This window comes from Trichechus manatus, unplaced genomic scaffold, assembly GCF_000243295.1.
Source record: "Trichechus manatus latirostris isolate Lorelei unplaced genomic scaffold, TriManLat1.0 scaffold00160, whole genome shotgun sequence".
In the NCBI taxonomy this organism is placed as follows: domain Eukaryota; kingdom Metazoa; phylum Chordata; class Mammalia; order Sirenia; family Trichechidae; genus Trichechus; species Trichechus manatus.
The window spans coordinates 1,313,095-1,321,077 of NW_004444096.1; positions in this window are offsets into that span (position 1 = coordinate 1,313,095).

The window sequence follows — 7,983 nt, forward strand, 5'->3', positions numbered from 1 at the left end:
TGGGATCTATCACTGGCGATTTCAGCAAATGTGATTTTTTTAAATCAGGTATCACACAATGTACCAACAACTCAGAAGATCTGTATAAGTCAGTAAACGAATATTTTTCAAATTATGCTTGTGTAGGAAGATTCACTCAAAGCGCAGGGCAGACCAATGAATTTTAACATAACAGACTAAGAAAAGTTTATTGTTATGGTTTCAGATTAGACTCTGCAACCACACTTTAAGAAATTATCACTTGCAGAGTTCTGGTGTAGTATCAGACAGTAATATCTGAAAAGACTATTAAAATATTCTTCCCTTTTCCAACTACCAATCTGTGAGGCACTTGACTTTCTTCATGTACTTCAACCACAACATTTCACACCAGACTAAACGTAGAAGCAGATACAACAATCCATCTGTATTCTACTGAGCCAGACAACAGATTTGTAGAAACCTAAAACAATGCTACTCTTCTCATTAAATTTTTTAAAATACAGTTATTTTTCATAAAGAAGTGTTACTATGCTAACATATAATGGGTTTTTTTTTAATAAACTGATAAATAAATATTGTAAAATTTTCTCAGTTTGAATTTCTAGTATTGATAAATATAACTCACATGTACAAAAGGTCTTCGGGATCCTTAATATTTTTTAAGAGAACCAAGTGTCCCAAGACGAAAGTTTGAGAACTGCAGCTGCAAAGGTACAGCCAAAGTCAAGGCACACAGAGGGCTGCTGTGCTTATTCAAAGGAGCTTTCAGACATGAACTTACTCTTTGAACAAAACACTAATGAAGCTGAGAACCTAGCAAAAGCCAAGCCACGGGATCAAGGGCACTAACTGCTATCACATCCATCGAGAGAGGGTCTTATCATGGAATACTTTGTCTTAGACCACAAGATCAACAGCACTAACTGCTATCACACCCATGGAGAGGGGGTCTTATCATGAGAATACTAGGTCCTAGATCACAAGATCAAGAGCACTAACTGCTATCACATCCATCACCAGCCATAGCCATCAAGAGAGGATCTTATCATGAGAATACTAGGTCGTAGACCACAGCTGAGAGTTCAGGAGACCTGGGGTGGAGGAATTTGGTAGCACTTATTCTTTCTTATAAAGGCCTCTTTCTTGAGGCTTTGGTTCTACTGGCTCACCTGATCTGACCACACTACAGCACTAAGGAAGAGATAAGTAAACAGTTTCCCTTACTTCTCACATCTCTAGCTGACTCAAGAAATGTCCAAAACAGTCATCTAAAGCAAAAGAAATCTCTTCTTTTAAAATGTTCTACATTCTACTGTGGTGAGTAGCATCTGGAGTCTTTAAAAGCCTGCGAGCGGCCATCTAAGATACTCCACTGGTCTCACCCCTTCGGGAGCAAAGGAGAATGAAGTAAACTAAAGACACAAGAGAAAAATTAGTCCAAAGGACTAAGAGACCACAACTACTATGGCCTCCACCAGACTGAGCCCAGAACAACTAGACGGTGCCCGGCTACCACCACTGACTACTCTGACAGGGATCACAATAAAGGGTCCCAGACAGAGCTGGAGAAAAACGTAGAACAAAATTCTAACTCAAAAAAAGACCAGACTTACTGGCCTGACAGAGACTGAAGAAACCCCAAGAGTATGGCCCCCACACACCCTTTAAGCCCAGTAATGAAGTCACTCTGGAGGTTCACCTTTTAGCCAAAGATTAGACAGCCCCATAAAACAACATGAGACTAATGCGGCCCAACAGTCCAGGGACAAGGACTAGAAAGAAGGCAGGAGGGGACAGGAAAGCTGGTAATAGGGAACCCAAGGTCGAGAAGGGTGAGTACTCACGTCATGGCATTGTTAACCAGTGTCATAAAACAATATATGTACTGTTTCATGAGAAGCTAGTTTGTTCTGTAAACCTTCATCTAAAGCTCAATTAAAAAAAAAAAAAAAGAAGAAGAAGAAGTCTCTTCTTTTATACCAGCCTGATAAACTCTTCAGGACCAAATTTACAACAATAGGTACTTAAACCTCAAGATCTGAAGTCTGAATTACAACTCAACCGTCAAACATTCTTTCCTCATTTTTAATGGATTGTGTGACCAAGAGTTTACAATTACAAATACAGTATCTGAGGTGAGTAAACTATTGCAGGGACTTCATTTTTAACCTGTGCAAAACGGCCAGCTACAGCAGGGTTGTGAGCAGATGAGTGACATGACGTACCTAACATTTTTTTAAAGTTCACCCTTGACCCTGGGTGAAGAGGAGAGGTTTTAGAGAGCAAGGGCAAAACCAGGGAAGTTATTACAATAAGCTAGGCTACCAATGACGGTTTCATTCCTCACACAACAAGCAAACCATTCATTCCTAATGATACTATTGACAAATACTGTACATAAAGAGTTTGCCATGAGAAATTCGCTTCTCGTGGAGCAAGAGCAAAATATAAATCTGCCCTATACTCTCTACTAACCCGGCTCCACTCATAAAAGTTTTTTTAACTTTTTATTACAGAACATTTCAAATGAAAACCAAAGTGGAAGGAATAGCATAATATAATGAACCTCCACATATCCATCACCCAGTCTCAACTCACGGCCACTCTTGTTCCACTATAGCCCTATCCATGCCCCCACCCCAGATTATTATGGAGTCATATTTAATCATTGCTTTCTTATTACAAAAACAAATACAATTTTTGTTATAAAAATTGGAAAAACAGACAAAGCAAAGAAATAACTTACCTATAATCATAATGCATGGAAATAATCAGTTTTTATTTAGCATACATGCATGGAGAGATGTGAATTTATAAAAAATGGACAATTTTAGAGAGTTTTGCATGAAAATAAATTTATTTATTACAAAATTAGGATTACCCTGATCATATGATTTTGTAATCTTCTGCCCACCTTGTATTAACATTTTCCATGGAGAAGAGTATTAAATGCCTGATGGACATTTAGTTTGTTTCTAATTCATAAGTATTAAAATATTATAGTAAGTGCGTTGTTCTAGGAATGTATTATATGCAATAAAAATTTCTAAATTCACATAGCTTTAAGATGCATAAAATATTCTACTTTTCTAAGATACAATTATTGCTTTCTAATCCTTCAGAGCTAAAGAGAAAGAAGGAAACCAAAGATTCGAAGAAGAAATTAGTCTACAGAACTGGTAGCCTAAAGGAACAACAGCCTCACCTACTCTGAGACCAGAAGAACTACATGGTGCCTGGCTACCACTACTGACTCTTCCAACCAGGGATACAACAGGTGGTCCTGGATAGAACGGGAGAAAAATGTAGAACAAAACTCAAATTCCTAAAAAGAGACTGGACTTACTGGAACAGAGAGACTAGAGTAACTCTCTAGACTATCGCCCTGGGATACCCTTTAAACCTGGAACTCAAACCACTCCCAGGGGTCACCTTTCAGCCAAATGACAGATTGGCTCATAAAATAAATAATATCAGCTGTGAGGACTGTGCTCCTCTAAATAATCAACTAAACGAAACCAAACAGTGAGCATTTACCCTAGACCAAAGATGAGAAGGTAAGGGGGTACAGGGAAGCTAGATTAATGGAAAGAGAACAACCAGAATGGAAATAATGAGAATGCTGACACACTGTGAAGAATGTAACCAATGTCACCGAACAGTATGTATAGAAATGGTTAAATTGTTAAATGAAAACCTAATTTGCCCCTCCCCCAAAAAAAACTACCCATTAAAAGCAATAAGAGTTTAGCAAGACTGGCAAAAAAATAAAATAAAATTTGAATATATAAATCAGTAGGATCACCCAACACCAGAAAAAAAAAAAATACATAGGAAAAATAATGGTATTCATAATAGAAACAAAAACTGAAATACCTAGGAATTAATCTAACAGAAAAGGAACACAAGACCATCATCGGGGAAAAAAAATTAAAACATCTACTGGGAAAACATAAATACTTTTGATAAGTGGTTTCAACCCTAGCTATATTCAGCATCACCAGAGAACACTATAAAGTTACAATTGATGGGCTCCCTAGAGATTCTGATTCAGTTGGTCTCACGGAAATAGAGTATATGTGTTTTATTTTTAAGTCCTCTAGTTAATTCTAATGTACAGCCAGGGTTGAAAACCATCACCTTAAATATTTTTGAGAAAGAACAGAGGAGGGACTCATACTTCTAGATATCAATACAGTCGTCCCTTGGTCTCTGCGGGGGATACCAAAATCTGCAGATACTCAAGTGTCTTAAATAAAATGGCATAGTATTTTCACATAACCTACTTTAAATCATCTCTAGATTACTTATAACACCTAATACAATGCAAATGCTATGTAAACAGTTGTAATATAGACGCGAGGTGAACAATGCTCAAACGCATGCTGGAGAGACTGAGAAGCTGTGAGATGGCAGGAGGCTACAGCAGGGTATGCCTACACGTCACTTCGTTCGCATGGATTCAGCGTAGTGCTCAGTGCACAGAAAATTCAAGTTCTACTTTTTGGAACTTTCTCCCCCTTCCCCCCGCACCCCGGAATATTTTCAATCCACGGCTGGCTGAATCTGTGGCTGGAAAACCTGTGGATACGGAGGGCCAACTGTACGTATAAACTAATTGTAGTAATAAAAAACATTAAAAAGAAAATCACTGGGGAATTAGAACAGGAACAAATTGATCAGAACAAAGCATACATACCTGAGAACAGGTGTGTATATAGATGTTGAGTACGTATGGAATCCCTGCGTGGTGCAAGCGGTTAGCTAACGCGCTACCTGAAAGGTTGGAGGTTCAAGTCTACCCAGAGGTAACTCAGAAGAAAGGCCTGGAGAACCACTTCCAAAGAACCTGCCATTGAAAACCCTATGGCGCACAGTTCTACTCTGATACACATGGGGTTGCCAGGAGTCTGGACCGATTCCACAGCAATTGTTTTTTTTGGTTTCTATATACGTATGTGCGTGTGTAGGAGCCACTGAGTAGCACAATTAAGCACTTGACTCCCACCTGAAAAGTTGGCAAACAGCAACCAAAAAAGACCAGGAGTGGCAATCCATAAAAGACAAGGAAGGGCATTATACAATGATTAAAGGGCCAATCCACGATAAGGACATGGCTGTAATAAATATCTACACACCCAATGACAGGGCTAAAAAATACATAAAACAAACTCTAACAGCACGGAAAAGAGAAATTGACAATTCCACAATAATAGTAGGAGACTTCAACACACCACTCTCGTTAAAAGATGACATCTAGAAAAAAACTCAACAAAGATACAGAAGATCTAAAGGCCACAATCAACAAACTTCACCTCACAGACATATACAGAACATTCTACCCAATAGCAGCAAAGTACACACTCTTTTCCAACACACATGGAACGTTCTCCAGAACAGACCACATCTTAGGCCAGAAAGCAATCCTCAACAAAATCCAAAACACTGAGATAATACAAAGCATCTTCTCTAATCACACCACCATAAAAGTAGAAATTAACAACAGAAAGAGCAAAGAAAAAAATCAAATACATGGAAACTTAATAACACATTACTTAAAAATCACTGGATAACAGAAGCAATAAAGATGGAATCAAAAAATTCCTAAAATCAAACAAGAATGAAAACACATCATACCAAAATCTCCAGGACATAGCAAAGGCAGTGCTCAGAGATCAGTTTATACCATTAGAGGCATACATCAAAAAAGAAGGGACAAAATCAAAACATTAGCTATACAACTCAAACAAACAGAAAGAGAACAGCAAAAGCCCATGGCCACCAGAGAAAGCAATAATAAAGATCAGAGGAGAAATCAATGAAACACAGAATAGAAAAACAAAGGAAAGAATCAACAGAACCAAAAGCTGGTTCTTTGAAAGGATCAACAAAAATCAACAAATCATTGGCCACTGACAAAAAAAAAAAAACAAGAGAGGATGTAAACAACCCTAATAAGAAATGAAATAGGAGACATTACAACAGACCAAACTGAAATAAAAAGGACATATTAACAGAGTACTATGAAAAACTATACTCCAACAAATGTGAAAATCTAGAGGAAATCGGCAAGTTTCTAGAAACACGCTACCTACCTAAGCTAACACAAAATGAGGGCCAAAATCTGAATAGACAAGAGAAGAGACTGAAAATGTAATAAAATAAAAAAAACTCCCCACCAAAAAAAAAAAAAAACCCTGGCCCAGATGGGTTCACTGGAGAATTCTACCAAACATTCAGAAAAGAGCTTGCACCAGTACTACTCAAACTATTTCAGAATATGGAAAAAAAAGGATACTTCCAAATTTACTCTATGAAGCCAGCATAACCCTGATACCAAAACCAGGCAAAGACACCGCAAAAAAAGAAAATTACACACTAATATCCCTCATGAATACAGACACAAAAATTCTGAACAAAATTCTAGCCAACAGAATTCAGCATCATATCAAACAAATACTACACCACAACCAAGTGGGATTCATACCAGGTATGCAAGGATGGTTCAACATTAGAAAATCAATCAATGTAATCCACCACATAAATAAAACAAAAGAATCATATGATCATCTCAATCAACACAGAAAAGGCATTCAATAAAGTCCAACACCCATTCCTGATTAAAAAAATCACAATAAAATAGGTATAGAAGCGAAATTCCTCAACATAAAGGGCATCTATACAAAACCAACAGCCAACATCATTCTTAATGGAGAGACGCTGAAAACATTCCCCCTGAGAACAGGAACAAGACAAGGATGCCCTTTATCACTATTCCTATTTAACACTGCGCTGGAAGTCTTAGCTAGAGCAATAAAGCAAGAAAAACAAATAAATGGCATCCAAATAGGTAAGGAAGAAGTAAAACTATCCCTATTTGTGGGTGATATGATACTATAGAGAACCCAAAGCAATCTACAAGAAAACTACTGGAACTAATAGATTCAGCAGAGTGACAGGATACAAGATACACATACAAAAATCAGTTGGATTCCTATATAACAATAAAGAGAACGATGAAAAGGATATGAAGAAAACAACACCATTTATAATAGCCCCTAAAAAAATAAAATACTTAGGAGTAAATCTAACCACGGATATAAATGACCTATACAAAGGAAACTACAAAACACTACTGGAAGAAACCCCAAGAGATCTACGTAAATGGAAAAACATACCATGCTCATGGATAGGTAGACTCAACATTGTGAAAATGACAATTCTACCCAAAGCCATCTACAAATATAATGCAATCCTGATCCAAATACCAACAACATTCTCTAAAAAGACAGAAAATCTAATCATTAACTTCATATGGAAAGGAACGAGGGCTGGGATAAGTAAAGCACTAATGAAGAGAAAGAATAAAGTAGGAGGACTCAGACTACCTGACCTTTGAACCTACTATACAGCTATGGCAGTCTAAACAGCCTAGTATTGGCACAATAACAGACACGTTGACCAATGGAACAGAATTGAGAATCCAGATATAAATCCATCCACCTATGGTCACCTAATCTTTGACAAATGCCCAAAGTCCATTGAATGGGGAAAAGACAGCATTTTTAACAAATGGTGCTAGCAAAACTGGATTTCCATCCATAAAAAAATGAAGCAAGACCCTTCCCTTATACCATGCACAAAAACTCATTCAAAATAGATGAAAACCTAAATATAAAACCAGAAACTATAAAGATCATCAAATTAAAAATAGGCTCAACGCTAGAGGCCCTAATACACAGTATTAACAGGATACAAACCATAACTAAAAATACACAAACTCCAGAAAGTAAGCTAGATAACTGGGATCTTCTAAAAATTAAACACTTATGCTCATCAAAAAACTTCATCAAAAGAACAAAAAGAGACGACTTCCGGCAAGATGGCGCTCTAGGCAGAAACACCATGCCGTCCCTCCACAACAAAGATCCGAAAAACTAAGCCAAACAGAGAATCAACAATCCTGAAACCCTAGAACATCAAATGAAGAGATAAAGAACT